Source organism: Bos indicus x Bos taurus, chromosome 4 (genome assembly GCF_003369695.1).
Source record: "Bos indicus x Bos taurus breed Angus x Brahman F1 hybrid chromosome 4, Bos_hybrid_MaternalHap_v2.0, whole genome shotgun sequence".
NCBI classification, from domain to species: Eukaryota; Metazoa; Chordata; class Mammalia; order Artiodactyla; family Bovidae; genus Bos; species Bos indicus x Bos taurus.
The window spans coordinates 49,342,564-49,362,570 of NC_040079.1; the positions used below are offsets into that span (position 1 = coordinate 49,342,564).

At 42.0% G+C, this 20,007-nt stretch overlaps 1 long non-coding RNA gene across 2 annotated transcripts in view; it reads left to right on the forward strand.

Annotated features, from left to right (window-relative positions):
- LOC113891382 overlaps positions 1-20,007 on the forward strand; it is a 452,058-nt gene that overhangs the window by 213,930 nt on the left and 218,121 nt on the right. Inside the window, exon 2 of one of the 2 annotated variants that reach the window (XR_003510736.1) lies at positions 10,546-10,600. The exons of the other annotated variant lie outside the window; for it this stretch is intronic. This is a non-coding gene — a long non-coding RNA (uncharacterized LOC113891382). The remainder of the gene's footprint in view (positions 1-10,545; positions 10,601-20,007) is intronic. 2 annotated transcript variants of the gene reach the window in all.

Here is a 20,007-nt window from a genome sequence, read left to right on the forward strand (position 1 = left end):
TCTAGTTTAATGTTTTAATGCATCTGGTGAAAACTCAGTTCGGTGATGAAAAGTAACGATTTCCAGAGGTCTTCTTCAGCATCTTGTGTAGCAGCACATAAAGGCATCAAAAAAGGGAGCAAATGGGAATCAAAACTGTGTGTGTCATGCTAAGTCTCTTCAGTCATGTCCAACTTTTTGCAGTCCTACGGACTGTAACCCACCAAGCTCCTCTGTCCATGGGATTCTCCTGTCAAGGATACTGGAGTAGGATGCCAAGGCCTCCTCCAGGGGATCTTCCCAGCCCAGGGATCAAGCTTCTTATGTCTCTGTCTCTGCATTGGCAGATGAGTTCTTTACCACTAGTGCCACCTACAAGGGAGCAAGTGGGAATCAAAACCATATCTAACATTAAATTTCACTTACAATCTGAATGGATTTTAAAATGAAGAGGGGTGGGGAGTTATTATTTAATGGGTTTCAGTTTCAGGTGATAAAAATGTTCTCGAGATGGATGGTGGTGATGATTGCCTAACAATATGAAGGTACTTAATGTCACTGTAATGTACAGTTAAAAATAGTTACAATGGTAAATTTTGCGTTAAGTGTATTTTAACCACAATTTTAAAGGATGGAGGGGAAAGTATGTTTAGTTAAACTGAGATATTTTTAGCTTTGTCAAACTACAGACCTTTGAAAAGTTCTTTGGGAAATTCTGAGGGACCATGCTGCTCAGCAACTGAGTTCTTATTGTTGGACTTCAGTTCATTTTATGCCACACAGATGCATGATGTTCTGAGAGAAGATGGGCTGGGCTTATATGGTAAACTTTCAGCTACGTGGACATATGGTTCAACAACATCAGACATATGAGAAACGTCATGTCTCCTTGAGGGGATCCCAATTCTACCCAGCTCAAGCTTCCTGGTCTGTGACAGGCAGCCACACCTTTCCCACTTCTCATTGCTCCTGTCTTGTTCATATAACCGCCTCTGAAGCAGCCCTGGCAGATTTGAGGTCCAGGAAAGAGGAGTGTGCCAGAGGCAGGCTGCATAATTTTGTAAAATACTGAATGAATGTCTGTGTGTGCCTGAGGTAGGTGCTTTATAAAAGTTTTTTTGCCTGAGGTCTAAAAACATAAACCTGATTTCAGATCCTCTTCCTGTGTTTAAGGATATGTTGATATGACATCTTTGCTGGTAGTACTGGTATTGTGTTGAGAGAAGTCTGATAAAAGTTATTTTTAAAAATAGTATTCACTTTTAGAACGTTTAGAACAAGTCTCTCCTCTCTTCCTTTAGATTTGTCCAACTTTTTCTCCTGATTAAAATTGTTTATCTGGACTCCAAATGTCCTTGCAGACCCTTCCCCTTTAATGTGTTCCCTGGGGTTGCACTGAGATAACGTGCATGAAAACGAAGACCTTAAAGACCTCAAGTCATCAGCAGACACCGGGGCCTAATCGCTCCTTTGCTATTGAATGGATGCAAAAGGAGGCCTGAGGATGCATGTGAGTGTGAATTTTTGTTGGAAGAACATGTGGCATCCTCTCCATCATAGTCTAGTCTTATAGACATAATACAGTGGTTTCTCTCAACACGGGCTTTCTAGTATTTGCCTGACAGCAATGTCTTCAAGCTAACAAAGCATTGTCTTCAGGCCAATAGCACTCTAGCCTCTAACCATACTTTCCTTTCCTCTCTTCTCAACATTTTGAGCACAGACCTCCCTTTACCTTTGATGGCCTCTGAGACCACATTTCTTCTGCTGCAATGGCAACATTCCCTGATGTACTAATATTTAATCTGTTGCTGTGGGCTTCCCTTTAGCTTAGTTGGTAAAGAATCCGCCTGCAATGCAGGAGACCCCAGTTCAATTCCTGGGTCAGGAAGATCTGCTCAAGAAGGGATAGGCTACCCACTCCAGTAATCTTGGGCTTCCCTTGTGGCTCAGCTGGTAAAGAATGGGCCTGCAAAGTGGGAGACCTGGGTTTGATCCCTGGGTTGGGAAGATGCCCTGGAGAAGGGAAAAGCTACCCACTCCAGTATGCTGGCCTGGAGAATTCCATGGACTGTATAGTCCATGGGGTCGCAAAGAGTTGGACATGACTGAGCACCTTTTACTTTCACTTCACTTTCACTGTTACAGCATCACCACTGGTAACGATAATAGCTTCCTTCTGTGCAGCAAGTATGTTGCATACTCACATTTCAATGATCACACAATCACTGATCTCAATCACATAATGAAATGATCACATGTCAATCCTGAGAGGTAGGGTAGGTATCAGCAGTTACATTTTCAAGATGCAGAAACTGAAAGACAAGGATGGTGACATGGTTTGCCCAGATCTTTCTGAAGTTTTTAATGGTGCTGTGTCTGCTGCTGGAGACTTGCTGCCTGCATGTGGTGGGCCCAATTTGGGATCTTCAGAGAGGCAGCAGGTACTCTTAGGGGTCAGGAGATCCTTCTTTCTCAGAATTCTTTCTTATTTCTCACACTCTCCTAAGAAGATCCTGTCACTGTATGAGCTAGAAAAGCAAGTCAAGTCTAATGTAAATAGCATCTAAAGTACACTTACATCAACTTCAAAAAAAAGAGGTGACATATAGTGCTGAGAACTGCTAACAACACAAGAACACGTCCTCCACTCTGTAAGAATCAGTCATACGTCATTTGGTACTCTCAGCACACTTTAGAAAGTTTTCCATTACGTTCTCTCAAGTAGCCTAGCTACATGCATGGCAATAAATAACACTGCAAAGGAAATTCGAGGTCAACTGAAGTGGTTTCAAAACTAAAACTATTTGGAAATAAAAGGACAAACTTTAATTTATTAGAAATTAGCAACTACTTTGTGTGTGTGTGTGTGTGTGTGTGTGTGTGTGTGTATCAAACATTTAATGTTTTTTTTTTAATTTTTTATTTTATTTTTAAACTTTACAATATTGTATTAGTTTTGCCAAATATCGAAATGAATCCGCCACAGGTATACATGTGTTCCCCATCCTGAGCCCTCCTCCCTCCTCCCTCCCCATACCATCCCTCTGGGTTGTCCCAGTGCACCAGCCCCAAGCATCCAGTATCGTGCATCGAACCTGGAGTGGCGACTTGTTTCATACATGATATTATACATGTCTCAATGCCATTTTCCTAAATCTTCCCACCCTCTCCCTCTCCCACAGAGTCCATAAGACTGATCTATACATCAGTGTCTCTTTTGCTGTCTCGTACACAGGGTTATTGTTACCATCTTTCTAAATTCCATATATATGCGTTAGTATACTGTATTGGTGTTTTTCCTTCTGGCTTACTTCACTCTGTATAATAGACTCCAGTTTCATCCACCTCATTAGAACTGATTCAAATGAATTCTTTTTAATGGCTGAGTAATACTCCATTGTGTATATGTACCACAGCTTTCTTATCCATTCATCTGCTGATGGACATCTAGGTTGCTTCCATGTCCTGGCTATTATAAACAGTGCTGCGATGAACATTGGGGTACACGTGTCTCTTTCCCTTCTGGTTTCCTCAGTGTGTATGTCCAGCAGTGGGATTGCTGGATCATAAGGCAGTTCTATTTCCAGTTTTTTAAGGAATCTCCACACTGTTCTCCATAGTGGCTGTACTAGTTTGCATTCCCACCAACAGTGTAAGAGGGTTCCTTTTTCTCCACACCCTCTCCAGCATTTATTGCTTGTAGACTTTTGGATTGCAGCCATTCTGACTGGCGTGAAATGATACCTCATAGTGGTTTTGATTTGCATTTCTCTGATAATGAGTGATGTTGAGCATCTTTTCATGTGTTTGTTAGCCATCTGTATGTCTTCTTTGGAGAAATGTCTATTTAGTTCTTTGGCCCATTTTTTGATTGGGTCGTTTATTTTTCTGGAGTTGAGCTGTAGGAGTTGCTTGTATATTTTTGAGATTAGTTGTTTGTCCGTTGCTTCATTTGCTATTATTTTCTCCCATTCTGAAGGCTGCCTTTTCACCTTGCTAGTAGTTTCCTTTGTTGTGCAGAAGCTTTTAAGTTTAATTAGGTCCCATTTGTTTATTTTTGCTTTTATTTCCAATATTCTGGGAGGTGGGTCATAGAGGATCCTGCTGTGATGTATGTCGGAGAGTGTTTTGCCTATGTTCTCCTCTAGGAGTTTTATAGTTTCTGGTCTTACGTTTAGATCTTTAATCCATTTTGAGTTTATTTTTGTGTATGGTGTTAGAAAGTGTTCTAGTTTCATTCTTTTACAAGTGGTTGACCAGTTTTCCCAGCACCACTTGTTAAAGAGATTGTCTTTAATCCATTGTATATTCTTGCCTCCTTTGTCAAAGATAAGGTGTCCATAGGTGCGTGGATTTATCTCTGGGCTTTCTATTTTGTTCCATTGATCTATATTTCTGTCTTTGTGCCAGTACCGTACTGTCTTGATAACTGTGGCTTTGTAGTAGAGCCTGAAGTCAGGTAGGTTGATTCCTCCAGTTCCATTCTTCTTTCTCAAGATAGCTTTGGCTATTTGAGGCTTTTTGTATTTCCATACAAACTGTGAAATTATTTGTTCTAGCTCTGTGAAGAATACCGTTGGTAGCTTGATAGGAATTGCATTGAATCTATAAAAACTACTTTTATCTGAGTTCTACTTGATGAAGATTAAGAATCAAAGTGTATCCATCTCTTCTCTCTCTCTCCCCTTTCGGCAGGGTAAGAGTAGGAGGGACTTAACATTATCTTAAAATAAAATATTTAATTTTTACTGGAGTTGAAAAAGGCTGTAGAATGTTACACAGTATAGAAATGCAGCTGTTGGGTATTGATGATATATAACATATATTAGCACACATCGTGTGGCAGAACTATATAATTTCAAGAGAGTTTTGTTCATATATGAACACAATTCCTATTATTAGAATCCTAATAATAGGCTCTAATATTTGGACCCCATATTCATATTAGAAGAACTTCATAGTAAATGAGTTTAATTCAATAATCATTTGAAAAGTGATACTGAAAGAAACTGACTTGAAAGTCAAAGGATCTTCATTTTAGTCTCTACTCTGTTTCCCACTCTGTGGTCTGGGACAAAAGTCTAAATTTCCTTTGCCTCCATCTTCTCACCTTAAAACATGGTGCCCCCAAATGCTAATAGAGACCTCCCCACCACTAATTTCTTTAATGTGAAATGACCATGTAAGAGCAACTGCCAGGAACTCCAACTCTTTCCTTCAGTTGATCTGAATCCTAGAAAAAAGATAAGCTAACTGTTGAACTGACTCAAAGAACTTATAAGGAAGGTACAGAGAGCTTGATTTGGAATCCTTTTGCTCAACTTTTAAAATAACAGCAATATTATAATTCTGATTATTATTTATAAATTTGGCTGGTACTCTAAGTGCTAACACTTTACATTGATCCTTACAATGTACATAGGAGGGAAATAACATTATCTCCTTTATTACATAATATGCATATATGAAATATAAAATATTATTATTAGATGAAGAAACTAAGGCTTAGAAAATTAAATGGCTTTCAGTGGCCCACACAGTTCTTCCAAATCTAAATCCATCTGACTCTGGACTTTTACTAACAGTGATTATATCATAGGATGTAGGGCCTTACTCTTCAAAAGATGTAGAAAAATATGAATATGTGAACTGTTACCCAGCAAATATAAGTAAAAAGTTACCTTCAAACTAACAAGTCATCGTGCATATACTTTCATCAAGCATTCCTTCCCATTAATATTAAAGGTATTTGTACTGCAATAGGAAAGGAAACATGATTTTTGGTGGGTGTTTCAAGTGGATAAAAGGGGGCAATGGCTGAATCCGTTTGGATTTCATTCTGCTGCAGCCAAATCTGTACAGAAACGAGGCTGTGATACAAATGACTGTACACTTGTACTAGAGGGAAACATATATAGTCTTTAAAGCTATTCAATTTATATTGCTACTCAGTTGTTAAAATGTTGGTGGATGTAGCATGTATATAAATATGACACCAATGACAGCTATAAAGATAAACCTTTTATGTTGTAACTTCTCAATTTAAGCACACAAGACTAAATTTGGGAGATAAATCATGATAATGGGTAGCCACTACACTTATATGAAAATGAATAAATGTCTTATACTATCAGTTTATTAACCTATAATGAGTAGATACTTTATCATCACTTTGTAGATTTTTTGAAATACCTTGGCACAGTTGTGTTACAGATATTGCAGACTCATCTAGTTGCTAAGAAATTAATTTTATTACCGAAAAAATTGATTTTCTCAGCACTCAATAATAGATTGGACTGAAAGAATGTGTGACTGATCCAATATACTAACCAGCTATAAGACAAATGCAGGGAGAGTATGTTCATTTATCTGGAGGCGGAAAGAAGGGATAAAGATCATATACAGATAGGAAGGGAGATTAAAGGCAATCAAAGCCCTCAGGGCACAGTATGAGGAGCCTCCAGGAACAAGTTCCCAGGATTCTCCCACCTAACAGATATTATGGGGATGCTCCCTATATAGGGAGGGAGTGGAGGTTCTCACAGGCGGTCCCTCATGTGATATCTTGTGGGCAGCCATTTCTGCAAAGCGAAATGGGGGTCAACACTAGATCCTCTGGCCCCAAGTTTACCACTGCAACATACCCTGTGGCTTGATGGTCTCATTACTTTGGTTTTGCCCAGAGATGAAGGTTTTGATATTGGGAAGGTCTAAAGTGCAAATATAGAGCTTTGGAAATAAGATTGTTCAAGGAATGACCTCAGGACATTCTCTGGGTTGCATAGCAACAAGCTAGTTGATAACCTGAGCCCCTTTTCCTCTAGCTGGAGAGGCTGCTCCCCAGTTTCACTTTCAAAGAACAGGACCCAAGATCTCCAAGTGTGAGGCAGCTGGTACTGCTCAGTACCCTCTAAAATCTAGTACCTACGCATGACTGGCACCTGAGCCTAACAATTCCTGTGTTAAGGACTCTCATGTTCAACCTGGTAAAAGGAAAAACAACAGAGAGGGTGGTCCTGCTGCTCTGCTAAGGGCTAGGAGAATCAGAAGAACAGTGTATCCCTCTTGAGCAACACGTGAGTAGTAGCATTCCCACCCATGACAGTCCCTGGCATGTTGTATTCCCACCCATGACAGTTGCCCAATAAAAATTTGATGAATGACTTGAATGCCTTACATAGGTAGGAAGAGCCTATTCCGTGAAATGCAAAGGAACACAGTGCAGAAGGAATCCTGGCTTTCCCTGAACCCCTTCTCACCTGCACTCATGCTCACAAGTTCCCATGGAGATGCTGCAACTGAGTTACCTGAAGCAACCGCAAGCCTGACCTCCCAAGGAATGACTAAATGAGCAAGTTGTGAGAGTGTAAACCATTAGCCAAAAGGTTGGTCCATAACCTCTTCAGTCATCTCTAGACCCATGAGGGGGATTAATTGGAACCAACTGACCACGTCTGAACTGTTTCTCACATCACGTTTCGAAGTAACCTCTACCTCCTGCCGTTGAAAACCATAGCCAGAAGGCATTTTCCAGAAGACATCCTGTCTGTGTTACCCTGAGATGCTGAAGGAAGGCTGAGAAAATGAGCCCCGACTCTCTGCCAGCTGACTTCAAACACATGCAGTCTCAGCTCACTGGGGTCAACAGGATTTAGCAGCTGAAGTGCAGTCAGAGGTCACTGCAAATCAGCAGTCTTTGCACAGAGACCTTCCAGGCCGGCTGCTCCTGGCATCCATCCACATCCATCCAAACGGATGTACAGACAATGTGAATGACGTCTCCCGCTGCCCTTTAAAATGCTTTGGTACTAGAGCTCTCAGCATCCCCATCTTAAGCCACTCAGGTACACACAAGTCCGTCAGCAGTTCCAATTAGGGGATCAGAGAAGAAATGAGTAAGACTTCTCCCAGATGGCTCTAGCATGTAAAGTGAACGACTTGGATCTAATAGATTTTTCCCTCACCTCGGGATGACGAGCCAGACAAGCACAAAGTGCCCATTAAAGGGCGAGCTGGCCTTATAGCTCCCTGCCTTCTCATCAAGACCATTTGGCCACATATCAGCTCTGGAGCCACTTTGCTTGCTGAGCTCCCAGCCTTTATTTTATCACCAGCAAATAAGGCCCGTGGCGAGCCAGTGAAATTATCTGCAGCCTGTGATCAAATTCTGCCATTTCCCCCTGGGTCCTCCAATTTGCGAAGATTTTCTAGGATGCGATGCCCGGAGAAGCTTTGAGCAACCATGCCAATTAGCACTGACCTTGAGCCTCAGAAATGAAGAGGAGTCATGCTGTGGGTAAAGGGAAAAATGGTTTATTGAAAGGGAAAACTCATCTTGCAGCACAAATGGTGTCTCTTCTCGGCCATTAGTACTCATACCAATAGAAACTTTATATCCTGATATGAAAAAATAAAGAAGTCCCCATATGGTGACTCAAGCCCTCTCCCTAACTTGCTCACCAGGGTCATGCCTCCCCAACATTTCTAGGAGAAGGAAGAACCAAATGGAATCGAATATTGGTAAAAATATTAGCTAGCTTTTCAGAATAACAAACCTTCTAAAATTCTGTAGTTTAACCAACAACCATTAATGATCTTTCCCAAGCCTAAGGATTGGGTAAGTGGTTCTGCTGGTAGTCAGGGCTTGGCGCATCTCAGCTGGCCTGGTTCATGCTTCTGCAGTCAGTTGCCTGACTGGCTTGGGCCGGGGATGGAGGCGGTTGCTGCTCTAGAACAGCCTCAGAGCGGATGACTTGGCAATCTCACACTTGGTCTCTTCTTGCAGCCCAGGCTTTCCCTCGTGATAGAGGTGAGGTTCCAGGGAATTAAGGGCTAGGCTTGGAACCTGCCTGCCAGCACCTCCAATGATTTCTTATGGCCAAAGAGAGTCACGTGGCCAAGCCATATCAAGGGGGTGGGGAAATACATCTAGCTCTTTCATGCCACAACTCACGAGACAAAGGGCACAGCTACAGAGCAGGTTGGAGAATTGGAGCCGTCAGGATAACTCATTTGCCATGATGGGAAAAGGCGATGAAAGAAATAATTTGGGGAAAAGGAGAAATAGGGTCAAGGAGTTTAAGAGAATACAATTGAGTCTAACTCCTGCTGCCCTTCTTTTTCTTCTGCCTACACACTCTCTTCAGCCTTCTCCTTAAGCATTGGAAGGTTTAATGTATATTTGCCTAGGAAAAATTTGGCCAGGTCCGATGACTGGAGTTATCATCCAGTTCCTCTCTGAGAAATGCTGTTGGCATCCCCCAGGCCCAGGACATACGTATCAGCAGGTGGCACTGAGGCCAACAGGAGTTAGAAGGGCTCCTGGGGCAAAAAGGGATCTTTGAGCTGTGGGGGTACTCAGGCCACTTTTAGGGAAGAGTGGGGGAGTAAGGAGGAGACTCTTAGCATCACCCCATAAGACCTGATCCCTGCCTACCTGTTCTGCATCATCTTTTGCCATTTCCTCTCAGGCACCTGCCACCTGGCAGGCTGCACTACCTTCAGATCCTGAATCATGCTATGAAAACAGCTCCACATCTGCACACACACCCTTGTCTAAAACAGCTCTTTCCACCCAGACATCTCCACTTTATCCTCCACGTTTCAGCGTGAAGGTCATACCTAGAAGTGCCTCTCCTCTGTGCTTCCGGAATGGACCTCAGCCAGAGCACTCATCACTCTGTTGTAATTGCTGACTTTTCTGTCTTCCTTACAATTCTGTCAGTTCCTTTGGAGCTGACAAAAAAAGTCTTTAGTCCCTGCATTCCCAAGGTGAAGCAAGCCTTTAGCCTCCACATTCCCAGGGCTCTTAATTCAGAGCCTGCCTCATAGGAGCGCTTAATAAACAGCTTCATTTTCTCCTTGGGGAACCATATCGCCTCTATTTATGGAGCAAATGCAGGTTTGTAAAAGCTTTAATTTACTTTCCCTTTGCCTCTGGAGCAGAGCTGAGATGTCTCATTCTAGTTTTGTAGTTGATTTGGGCAAATTTTAACTAATTTGCCTAAAATCAACTAACTTGTAAGTGACAAAGAAAGAACTGAAATCTCCATCTTTCAAATCTCAGCCCAGTATTCTTTTTAACTTCAGGTTTAAAATGCGTTTATTTAACTTTTAATGTCCTTACTTTATTCCCAAAGAGAATTGATTAAACAAGTATTTAAATACAACCATATACAGGGCACTGTTCTTCAAGCTAAAGATATAGTGATACATAAGACAGATCAAGTAGGGGTTATACAAAAAGTAGTACTTACTACAGAGAAGGTGATGGCACCCCACTCTGGTACTCTTGCCTGGAAAATCCCATGGACGGAGGAGCCTGGTAGGCTGCAGTCCATGGGGTTACGAAGAGTCAGACATGACTGAACGACTTCATTTCCACTTTTCACTTTTATGCATTGGAGAAGGAAATGGCAACCCACTCCAGTGTTCTTGCCTGGAGAATCCCAGGGACAGGGGAGCCTGGTGGGCTGCCGTCTATGGGGTCGCACAGAGTCGGACATGACTGAGGCGACTTAGCAGCAGCAGCTGATGCCATTTTTGTATGTTTTTTATTTACAGAGGAAGAGATTGAAACACAGAGAGGTGAAATCACTTGTCCAAGGCTGCACAACTGGTAAGTGGTAAAGCTAAAATATAAATGCAGTTCGGTTCCCCAGTCTGTGCTCATAACCACTCCCCTGCTGCTGCTGCTGCTGCTAAGTTGCTTCAGTCGTGTCTGACTCTGTGCGACCCCATAGATGGCAGCCCACTAGGCTCCCCCGTCCCTGAGATTCTCCAGGCAAGAACATTGGAGTGGGTTGCCATTTCCTTCTCCAATGCATGAAAGTGAAAAGTGAAAGTGAAGTCGCTCAGTTGTGTCTGACTCTTAGCGACCCCATGGACTGCAGCCCACCAGGCTCCTCGGTCCATGGGATTTTCCAGGCAAGAGTACTGGAGTGGGGTGCCATTGCCTTCTCCAACCACTCCCCTAGTCTGCCTCATATAAAATATTCTGTAATGTGAGGTCATGATAAAGTTTCTAATATAAGAAAAGCAGAGTATGAGGCAAAAGGGATAAGGGGATGTTGCTTTAGACATGGAGAGCAGAAGCAGCCTATCTGAAGAGGTGGCATTGGAGCAGGGGCCTGAATGAAGGGAGGGGTGAGCCTGAATAAGGAAGAGCATGGCAGGGAGAGGGAATAGCAAGTGCAAAAGCTCTGAGACAGAAAAGTGCTTGGAGAGTGTAAAGAGCAGCAGTGGTCAGGGTGAACTAGGGAAAAAGTGACGGGGATGCATTTAGAAGGGTAATCGGGGGCAACATGAGATGGGGTTGCTTTTTTGGCCGTTCTAAGAGTTTGCATTTTATTTTAGTATGACTTACGTTTGCCAATGATATAAAAATAAAAACAAAATCTGAAAAGTGAGAAAGAGGTTGGGGATTCAGGTAAAAGTAGGAAAAAGTAAAGCAAAACCAAGGATGTGTGTGTGTGCTTAGTCACTGTCATGTCCAACTCTTTGCGGACTGTAGCCCACCAGGCTCCTCTGTCCATGGGGATTCTCAAGGCAAGAATACTGGAGTGGGCTGCCATGCCCTCCTCCAGGGAATCTTTCCAACCCAGGGATCGAACCCAGGTCTCCCACATTGCAGGCGGATTCTTTACCATCTGAGTTTACATATAAAACATAGACCTTACATTTTACTAGTGTATGTAGATCATTGCCTTTACCAACATCAGGCTGCAAATTTGAGCTTGAGCTTCCTTGTGGCCATTGCAAAGGGAACTATGGGCCACTCCATGCTTCTTAGTACCAAAAGATAAAAAGAACAATCTTGTTTGGAGGCACACCTATTCCTAGTACTGAGACCTTAGGGATTTCTCTAGCTACGAGAAATTGAGCTGGAATCCTGAATTGATCAAAAGAAAAATTATGGCATTTTGTATCTAGACAGATATTCTCTAACTACACTGAGATGTACAAAGTTTGAGTGGTTTATTCAGAGTGGAAACATTAAAACTGAATGCTAAAATCTTCCTGTTTCTTTATATACAGAAGTTTCAGTCCACACAGTTTATAAAGAACACATTTTGAGGCTCAGATCATGTCAATGATGATCAAGTAGTTGACCTAGGAAATAGTTGATTCAGTGGTTTAGGCCAATGCAAAGGGGGAGGGGGTGGAAGGCAGCACAGTCAGTCTCCTCACACTGTTAATATGATGGTTGACAAAAGGAAATGGGCCACACAACAGCCCCATAGAGGCCAGGGAAGGACAAGGTGGTTCTCATTTCTGGCATATGAGAAAAGAGAGGAATCTGATCTTTTATTATATTCTCTTGAGAACCATTACTGCAAACCAACTTTTTTCTGAGTACTAGAAAATGGAGAAAACAGGTAGATTGGCTGACAAGTCCATGAGGGGGATGATTCTCCATGAACCCATGTGTTCATTAATACTCATAACGGCTCCTGTGCTTTGAGGACTTACTCTGTTCAGACAGGCTGCATTTATTTCCATGCATTCTAAGTAAAGCTCTTTTTCTTTTGGAGGATGGACAAGGAGCCTCACAAGCCTTGGGTGGCATGCCTTAATTAAGTCCCAGAGTTTTGATGACATAATAGAGAGAACGTTTAAAAGCCATGTAAATTGTTCATGCCATTCACAGACTACATTACAAATTGTAACACCAGAGCTCCAGTGGTCCCAAGTGACTAAAGAAAGGCCAGGGCTGAAGAGGAAGAACTTGGGATCACAACCAGAGATAACTGTTGATGACCACTCAAAGGAAGAGAGGGAAAGAGAGGCACATGGGGCCATGAATAAACCCAAACTTGGATCCAATCCTCTTCAGGCCCCTTCTGATTTTTTGTATTGCCTGAGTCTTTGGTTCCCCTTCATATATTCTTGCTCTTGTCAGAGAGGAAGGGGACTGAGAAAACACCTTTGTTTGTTGTTTAAAAGTCATAGAGCCTTTCTTGAGGGCAATCTCAGTAGCAGGAGAGACAGGAATCAGATTCAGAAAAAGCCAGTAGTGAGGAGGTGGAGGTGTGGGGAACTCATCCAGAAAGTAGTAGAAGTGGGAAGGAGAGAAAGTGCATGCTGGTTTGAAGATGGAGTAGGGTCAAGAGCTATTCTCTTTCCAAAATAGAGGAGACGCCTGTGCATGGACAAAAGGAAACGTTTGTAGGGTAAATGAAGGACCAAGGCTGGAATGAAGAAGGAATGGGCAGGGAGAATAAATCCGTGTATATGTATAACTGAATCATGTTGCTATATACCTGAAACTAACACAACATTGTTACTCAATTGTAATCTAATATAAAATAAATTTTAAAAAGAGGAATAGGTCAGAGTTAGTCTTATGTTTAGCCTCAGAAGGGAAAAAGGACCCTTCTGAGGCAGGTTCAATAGAAGAGGACACAAGCATTGAAAAGGAAGGAACCCCTACTGTCCATGAAGCCCTATTCCTCTCAGGAAAAACAGGAGTGTGTATGTGTGTGGCTGAGAGGTCACCCACCAAGAATGAGGAAGGGGAGGTAGACTAGGGCTGGGGGAAGTGGAAAAATGCTGAGATGGCTTGTGTCACATTGCACAGAGCTCTTAGGGTAGAGCTGGACAAGCAGTAGGATCTCAGTATACATGTCTGGAGGTATTTTGCGTAGTGTTGAGAAATAAAGAATAAAACACAACCTTGGCTGGGTATTAGAAGCAAACAGATTTTCTCTGCTCAGGACTCAGATGTGAGGGGAGTCGGGGGGAAGAAAAGGTCTTAGCAGATTTGGAAAAGATCTCAACAAATATTCAGTTCAGTTCAGTTCAGTCACTCAGTCGTGTCCGACTCTTGGCGACCCCATGAATTGCAGCACGCCAGGCCTCCCTGTCCATCACCAACTCCCGGAGTTCACCCAGACTCATGTCCATCGAGTCAGTGATGCCATCCAGCCATCTCATCCTCTGTCGTCCCCTTCTCTTCCTGCCCCCAATCCCTCCCAGCATCAGAGTCTTTTCCAATGAGTCAACTCTTTGCATGAGGTGGCCAAAGTACTGGAGTTTCAGCTTCAGCATCATTCCTTCCAAAGAAATCCCAGGGCTGATCTCCTTCAGCATGGACTGATTGGATCTCCTTGCAGTCCAAGGGACTCTCAAGAGCCTTCTCTAACACCATGGTTCAAAAGCATCAATTCTTCCGCGCTCAGCCTTCTTCACAGTCCAACTCTCACATCCATACAGGACCACAGGAAAAACCAAAGCCTTGACTAGACAGACCTTTGTTGGCAAAGTTCTGCTTTTGAATATGCTATCTAGGCTGGTCATAACTTTCCTTCCAAGGAGTAAGCGTCTTTTAACTTCATGGCTGCAGTCACCATCTGCAGTGATTTTGGAACCCCCCAAAATAAAGTGTGACACTGTTTTCACTGTTTCCTCATCTATTTCCCATGAAGTTATGGGACCGGATGCCAAAAGCAACAATAGGAAAGGTATGTTTCTAAACCTTCTAGCTATTCAAGTATATAATGAATTTTCCTCCAAATAATTGATTTCCTCTTCCATAAATATATCATTTCCCACTCTTTTCCTTCTTTCCATAGTCCTAAATTTACTAGGTACCATTGTTTCATGAACTGCACCATAGACTATTTCTAAAAATATCCCTGTACATGTAGGGTACTTTCTTTCACATTTGCTTACTCATTTCATCCTCCTGAAACCCCATAGCGGGCAATAGGAAGGACAATTGTGTCCATCTCATTCTATGGATAAGGAAAGGGACTCAAGACAGTCTCAGGAAAGTGACTTTTAACCCTCGTTTCCAACATGCTCTCTGAGCCCTGACTTTCCCCTCCACAGCTCTATCATAGTCCTAATTATCACAGACACTGTCTTGTCCTCTGTCTTTATTTATTTAAAGTCTGTCTTCCCAGGTGGATTGTAGGTCCAAGCAGGCATATTAGGGGTCTTGTTCACTATCATTTTCCTAATGGATTCTGTTACCACAGAACCTTCAATGTCTAGACTTATAGTTGACCATCAGTAGATTTGCTGACAGAGGGTCTTTCTTGAACAAATACCTATCACCTGTCACTCTAGCCAAGGAAATGTGATGCCCTGACTGGAAGTTCATGTGTCCAGCCCCAAACCTAGAGGGAGATGGGTTCCAGCAGGACTCTATGGGCCAAGAATTGGGGAGGGACAGTTCCTAAGGGGAAAAAAAATGACCTGGTTTAGAAGAAAAGAAAATGCATGACAAACAGGCAAAAACAATGGATATTCACTACAATTACATGTCCTCTGTGTCCCCATTTTTGGTTGAGGATATTGCGATGTTGTAAGATTAAATAGCAAGTCCCAGATCTTGCAGTGCAGGCTTGAAATTCACACTCAAGCCTGGTTGCAAATGACATTGGATTTTTTGCTGTGCTCAGTTGCCTGTTGTGTATTCCTAACACTAATCTAATAATCTGGAAAGTATGACAGAAATGGAGCATGAGTTTTAGAATGTTTAAGTTAAAAAATGAGATCTACAGTACTTCTCAGTATTTATAAAATGTTGATGAAAAAAGATGGCTGTAATATGATATGAATCGCCAAGCTATCTAAATCATTCTACAAATAGAAAAAAAATCATGATTTTTTTTTTAAGTTCATGATCTCCTTTAGAAAAATTAAATGGTGAAAATGAGTTAATTGATAAATACAAATTCCTTTTTAGAAAGGACACAGATTTAATATAAAATAATTGCCTCTTTATGACTGATTTATCTTAAGCCTTGACTGCATTTAAATTATATCTTGCCCTTATTCAGACCTTATCTAGGAAAATAAATGAACCTTTCATTCTGGAAGGAGATAGAATGGAGAATGCCCCATGAGGAGACAAAGAAGAAGTAGTCTGAGTTCTTAAAAGATGAATTGAGTTCCTTTTTTTCTCCTCTTGGTTGGTGAGGAAGACGTATATGTCCCGCTGCAGTAAATTGCGAATAACTTGTAACACAGTGCCTTCCACTGGAGCTCTATTAGGAATGCTTTCCCCACCCGCCAGAGTCCACCACCACAGCCTTGTCCGTCGGTCTGAGCCTCCCATCAGAGTCTGATGCATGGTCATCCACTCCAGGGCCCATGGAGACCATCATGGTTGCTGTCTGTTAAATAGGGTGCAGCTTGCTTGGCTCCTAAAACTCCATTTTCATGCTGTGCATTTTCCTTTGAAGTAAGATATGTGACATTCTAGACTTTGGGCCCTTCTCCCCAGGAAAAGGGAAAGCAAACACTGAGATGTGAGCAAACATCGCTCACATCCTTCAAGCCCAAATAGCTCCAACTAAGGCCAAGAGATTAGGGGCCCGGGGCAGCAGAATGTCTCGGTTATTTTATCTCTTTGCCTAAACAGTCCGGAGTTATTGGATAGTTGCCAATGCACTTCTTTGTATGTGCAGACTAGAAAATTTTACATTTTCATTGTAAAATGAAAGTCCATTTTTCCATTCCATATAAATGAAAGTCATTTTCATGCCATGTGAAATGAAAGTCCATACAAGTCCATTGAATGGACTTAATTGTTTCATAAATTTTCATTGTATAAAAAAAGGGGGCTGGATATGAAGCATTATCAAATTTGGGAAGCACGTGGGTAAAATCACCTTCCTTCCATTTGTGATAGCCTGAGCATTTGACAAACAGGAAGTTTGGGGACAGGTCTCAGAGACACAATAGGTGGCACATGCAAGGCTGGGTAAGTAGTTGTGGTAACCAGCATGGCATTCATTGGTGACCTTGACCAGAGCTGTTTCTCCAGAGTGGTGGGGGTAAAAACGTGGTTGCAGTGGATTCAGAAGAGAATAAGAGGAGTACAAATGGACTCTTGAGGGTAGAGACAAGTCTTTCAAGGAGTTTTGCTGTAACTGAGAGTAGAGAAGTCTGATCATAGCTTTGTTGTACAGTGGAGAAATCATGGTAGGGTCGCATGCTGATTGGAGCAATTCAGTACAGAAAGAAGGGTTTGATTTACATTTGAGTAAAAAGAAGAGAGTGCTGAAGCTGTGTCTTTGAGCAGGAAAGAAGGAATAAGACCTAATGCATGAGCAGGGACTGACCTTGAACAGTTCATTTATCCTAATCAGCGAGCACCTGGTCCCCACAGTATAGGTGCAGAGAGTTGGGAGGATATGGCTATGGGAGCCTGTGAAGGTTCTCTTCAGGTTGCTTCAATTTATTAGTGAAATAGAAAATAAGGTCTTCATCTGAGATGAGGATAAGGGAAGGGGCACTGGAATTTGAGGAGGAAGGAAAATATGAAAGATATGAAACACTCATCTAGCTGGACAGCAGAATGAATGACTTAGATGAACCATCCAAAGAAACCTATTGCTGGATTGTTAGGTGATAAACTTAGACATGACCCCACAGACTCAAGCTGTCAGTGCAAGCTTTGAATTCTGATTGGAATTGTCATGTAGTGATGAAATAATGCCTGATGCACAGTGGGGGAAAGTCTACAGGTGGTGGATTTAACCTCACAGTCTTTCAAATATCAAACAGTCTATAAAACAAAAGTATTCTCAATTAAATGAGATAAAGGTGATCTCCCAAGACAAGGAGAGACCTAAAAGAGAATCCTTTGGAAGATGCATTAAAGAAATATTTTGGGCTTAAGGAAAAATCATTGTAAGTGGAGAAGCCAGAAGACAATTCAACTTCCAAAGATGGTAATATAATCTAAATGAAAATGTTGTTTAAATGCTGGGGAAACAAAGCTCATCAAGAATATTTTTACAGTATAATTTTGGAAGTACAGAACACATTAATTTTTAAAGCAACATTTATAAATAAACTTTTAAACAGGGCTTTGTGACTTGACTTGCTCACTCCCCTAGGATGGCCTTCAGGTGGTCTGCACTCCCTGAATTTGTGCATCAAATCTTGTGTGTCTAGGTGAGTATATGCATATTTCTGGAAGTGAGCCTATAACCGACATAGAATTCTCAAAATAAACTCTGACTCCAGAAGAATTAATAATGACTTCCTTTTTTAAAAAAAGAATGATCTATATCAGAAAGCTTGTGATAAAGGCAGAATATTTTACATCAAAATTTTTTTGAAATGAGGATTTAGAAACAGCTTGGAGTAGTAAGAAACACAATGGACTGGGGTTAAGAATTTGGCTTCTAGTTCTCAATTTGCTTCTGATAAGCTGTCTGATAATAGACAAATCTCCTCACTGATCAGGGCATTGGCTTCCTTCCCTGTGAAAGAATGGAGCTGGAATGCATGATTGCTGAAATCTCTTTCAGTTCTAACATGGTGAGATTCCATAAATGTGTACTGCACTGCATGAATTTTGTTAACAAAAGTGAGAAGGACTGTCTTTATCGAAAATAAAGACTGGTGGAAAGACTTCATGGGTCCTCTGGGTCCTCCTTTTCTTCTCCCAGTAAGTCTCAATGACAAACCACCCATAAATTAAGAGAAATAGCAAGTTACTATCTAGAGGATGCCTTGGCTGAGATGGTTGCACAATACTAAATGACACTTAAGACACATTACCCTCTAAGGTGCTCACCGAGAATGGATTTCTAAATATTTACCTCTGACATAACAAAATGTCAGAGGGGGTGTTATTTGTAATTCCAAGACTAAGGAACATGAAAAGTCTGTGAGTAAGAATATTTCCACATGAGAAATATTTGAGTTCCTCCTAATCTCCAGTCCTTCCCACAGTGTATATGTTATTGAAAGTTTCACTGACAGAGCAGTGAATTTAGTGATGGTATATAGAGCTCTCTAAATTGTCTGCTGGGTCATCTGTTCCCACCAGAGCACACACACCTCAGTTGCTATGGAAACTAGCCTCCAAGATGGACGCCAATGATCCCTGTCTCCTCATATTTGCACCTTTATATAGGTCCCTTCCACAATGCATCAGAGTTTGATTGTGTGACCAACAGAATACAGCAAAGGTGGGAACATACGGCTTCCATGGCTAGTTTATAAAGGGACTGGAGTTTTTGCCTTGGTCTTTTGGATCACTCACACTGCAGGAAGCCATCTGCCCTGTCATAAGGACACACAAGCAACCCTGTAGAGGATAAAAGGAACACCAGAAGTGACATGCCTGGTCACAGGTAGATTCATCAACCTCAAGCACTCACAGATTCAGCAAAGTCCTAGAGAATAAATATCCCAATGCCAAGAGGATACATGGATTTTCCATGCAACTAACCAAGATGCCTCTTTGTGCAAGAGGAGGTAGGGGAAGCCCTTGAAAGGAGGAAAGTAATTTTTTCTAAAGAGGCTATTATTATTATCAGAAGAGAATGATGTAGCTTGAATTTCTAAGATTAAGTGTTTTCCACTCTCAGCAGGAATAAGGCTCATAAACAAATATAGCTCTCCACTGAAGGCAGCTCCATGTCACAACTCTTGGTTTCATCTCCGTGTGGCTCCAAGCTTCCACTCCTTTGCCCCAACCTTCCTCAGCATTCAGTGCCCCAGATCTTTCCAGTAGGAACTGGAGGAGAGAAAGGATTATAAGGGGATTTTACTTTGAAGGCCACTGCAGTGGTCCAGGTGAGATGTGTCACTGCCCTCACTTGTGATGTAATCAAAAGCCAGGGCCAAAGAGTAACCAGCAGCAAATGTGTTTGGGTTTTCATGGCAGCCACTGGGTTCTTGGTGCTAACCTCCTGAGCCAAGCCGCACTTGGCTCACACTAGCTCTGCAGTTCACAGGTTGGGTGACCCCTCACACTCTAGGCCTGGGCTTCCTCATTTCAAAAATAGGGTGGAGGTAATAGTGGAGGATAGTGGTGGAGAATTTTGTTTGTGTTCATTTGCTTGTTTTGTTTGCTTTGTTTTTTGATCTGGGTATGGGGAAATGAGGAAGACAATGGGACCAGATTAGATTCTTTCAAACAATTATCCAGCCATAAGACTCTAAGGCTTTATGTTATACCATTTTTTCATGGGAATGCTCTACCTTCAAGACCACCTCATAGTCTACACTTGAACTACTTCAGCAAGTAGACCAAAGGCAGGAAAGCAACCC